This window comes from Canis lupus, chromosome 37 (assembly GCF_011100685.1).
Source record: "Canis lupus familiaris isolate Mischka breed German Shepherd chromosome 37, alternate assembly UU_Cfam_GSD_1.0, whole genome shotgun sequence".
Taxonomy (NCBI): Eukaryota; Metazoa; Chordata; class Mammalia; order Carnivora; family Canidae; genus Canis; species Canis lupus.
In genome coordinates this window covers 17,481,670-17,485,301 of record NC_049258.1, presented here as the reverse complement: position 1 = coordinate 17,485,301, position 3,632 = coordinate 17,481,670, and positions in this window count along the sequence as shown.

The following is a 3,632-nucleotide window of genomic DNA, read 5'->3' as shown; positions in this document are numbered from 1 at the left end:
CATTGAGCATAGAGCCCAATGCAGGTTCAATCCTACAACCATGATCCCTTGATCATGACCTGAGACAAAAATCAAGAGTTGGATGCCTAGCTGAGTCACCCAGTCACCCCTAGCTAAAGCAATCTTGAGAAAAAAGATAAAAGCTGGAGGTATCACAATCCAAAATTTCAAGATATACATAGAATTGTAGTAATCAAAACAGTATGGTACTGGTACAAAAGTAGAGACATAGATCAATGGAACAGAATAAAGAGCTCAAAAATAAACCTATGCTTCCATGTTCCATCTATGACCAAAGAGGCAAAAATATACAATGGGGAAAATACAGTTTCTTTAACAAACAGTGTTGGGAAAACTGGACAGCTACATGCGAAAGAATGAAACTGAACCACTTTCTCACACTGACACAAAAATAAACTGAAAATGGATTAAGAACCTATATGTGAGACATGAATCATAAAATTCCTAGGACAAAACACAGGCAGTAATTTCTTTGACATGGGCCACCCCAACATTTTTCTGGATGTCTCCTAAGGCAAGGGAAACAAAAGCAAATGTAACCTACTGTGACACCCAAAATAAAAGGCATTTGCACAGAGAAGGAAACCATCAACAAAACAAAAAGGCAACCTACTGAATGGAAGAAGATATTTACAAATGATATATCCAATAAAGGATTAATATCCAAAATATATAAAGAACTAATACAAGTCAATGTCAAAAAACAAATAATCTGGTTAAAAATGGGCAGAGGACCTGAATATACATTTTTCCAAAGAAGACCTCCAGATGGCCTACAGACACTTGAAAAGATGCTCACCACTCATCATCAGGGAAATGCAAATCAAAAGCACAATGAGGGGCACCTGGGTGGCTCAGTCAGTTACGTGTCTGCCTTTAGGTCAGGTCATGATCCCAGGGTCCTGGAATGGTGCCCCTTGTCAGGCTTCCTGCTCAGCAGGGAGTCTACTCCCTCTCCCTCCCCCTGTTCATGCTTGAGCTCACTTGCACTCTTTCTTTCATGCACTCTCTTAGATAGGTAGATAGATAAAATCTTTAAAAATTACCACAATGAGATATTGCTTTCTACCTGTAAGAATCACTAGAATCAAAAAGACAAGAATTAACAAGTGTTGGTGAGGATGTTGAGAGAAAGGAACCCACAAGCACTGTTGGTGGGAATGTAATTTGGTGCAGCCACTGTGAAAAACAGTATGGAGATTTTAATATTTCTATTAAAAATAGAAATACCATATGACCCAGTAATTCCATTACTGGGTATTTACCCCCATTCCCAAAAATAGTAATTCAAAAAGATACATGCACCCCTATGCTTATTGCAGCATTATTTATACTAGCTAAGATATGGAAGCAACCCAAGTGTCCATTGATAGATGAATGGATAAGGAAAATGTCATACACACACACACACACACACACACACACACACACACACACACACGGAATATTACTCAGCCATAAAAAATATGAGATTTTTCATTTGCAGCAACATGGATGGACCTAGATGGCATATGAAAGAAGTCAGATAAAGACAGATCCCATATAATTTCACTTATATCTGGAATCTATAAAACAAAAGAAGTGAATAAACAAAAAGTAGAAATAGACCCACAAGTGCAGAGAAAAGATGTGCCAAAAGTGTGGGGGGATGGGCAAAATGGGTGAAAGGGAGTGAGACACAGGCTTCCAGTTATGGAACAGGTCATGAGGATGAAAGGTGCAGCGTAGAGAATATAATCAATGGTAGTATAGTGGTGTTGTATGGTGACAAACGGTAGCTATACTTGTGGTGAGTAGAGCACAACGCATAGAATTGTCGAATCATGTTATACACCTCGACTAATGTAACATTGTACACCAACTGTATTTCAGTTTTTAGAGGATTGCTCTTTCCATAAATGATATTGTCTATGAGACATAATCCTCTTTCATGATTTGCTGAATTTTTTAAATTTTTAATTATTTTATTTTATTTTTTTGATTTGCTGAATTAATGGCAAATACACGAACATTCTTCTAGTCCATTTAGTGCTCAAATTTGTATATAATATATATTTGTTATCTTCATTATTGACTGTCAGGAAAATTGCTTATTGGAATATTTAATGAGATCAAACCTAATCTATCAGACCAGATGGTACATCTTGGACTGCCTGCTCGAAATCAGGCTCTGCCCATTAAATTTTTGGGGAGAGGTGGGGAAGAGTCAAGGCAGTTTATTGGCCCCTGAGCAACCCTCCTCTGCCCATTAAGTTTTAAACAACCTTTCCATGCTCAGTTTTCTCATCTGTAAAATGGGGATGCTGATAATTAACAGTAGTCATAGAGTTAATGTATGTTTGTAAGGATGCTTGGAAGAGACAATCACTAATTATAAAATTAATGTTTATGCCCACTTCATTTGGGCTTCTGGTGGGTTTTAGGTGGAGGCAGATTTCAGTAAAGATCACAAAAAAGGCTTTCCCTTAGGCATCGTTAAAGGCACGTTGCCCCCATGGGGCCTGTCCATTGATACTATTCTATTGGTGTCGTCAGGAACCCCATTACCTCCTCAGTGCCTTTTGAGTATACAGATTTTAAGAGTTAAAGTCCTATGGTTACTGCAGTTCCCATAAGCAACCCTGGTTCTACCCAGAACCAGGGAGTTCTGGGTGGAATGAAGCCAAGGTATGGCCACTGAGCACCAGCTGTTCGCCTACCAGTATGCCAGAAAAGACACCGCCTCCTCTGTGGGCTTCCCGTCTTCAGACTTGGAGGAGAAAGGCAGTGCAGGGACAGGGGTAGGCAAGGGACAGCTGTGGCTGGCTGACAGACTGCTAGATGCCAGCATAGACCACTGGACTTCCTAGAACAGCTGGTAATGCACAGGCCAGTCCTCTTGAACCCCTGAGGGGATCATAGCCACTGGTGATACCCTAAAAGGCAGGACTTTGGGGGGACTGGGACAGATTTTGGAGGCTCTCTGCTGTATAAAGCATTGGCCTTACAGGACTTTGAACTGGGCGAGGTCTATGGAGGCCAAAGATGGGCACTGGTAAGGGGAAGACTTGGGCAGCAAGTCTTTCAATATTCTAATAACTTATTCAACTGAATAAGGGGTGTTTTGGCTGAAGATCAGCCCTGGGCTTAAGACCACATCACTTGCTTGACTGGGTTGGAACATCTTTCAACTAGGTCTTTTTTCTACTTCCAAAAGTTATAGGCAAGTACCTCATAAGTGCAGTTCTACTAAGATAGCCTTAGTCATTTCTCAATGAGATTTTTTAAAATCATAGAGTGGGGAAACAAGCAAACTCTGCTATAGTTTTCTTTTTCCTTTGCTTTAATGAAAAATATAGGTGGGAAAAGAATCTTAAGTGTGTTTATCATGGACAGGAAAATTACCGGTTGTTACTGTCAAATAAATATATTAGTTAAAGGTTTCTTTTTTTCTTCCTTGAGATAGAGCAGAAGTCCATTAAACATTGCTTCCCCGGGCTCCCAGAGGATTCTGATCTGACCTATCCAACCAGACCCTTCCCTCTCCTGCTTTAGGATTAGGGGTTTATTCTTTTGGGTTTTTGTTTCACAGAATGAGGAAAAATTTGGGAGGGAAAAATGAGTGGATCTAC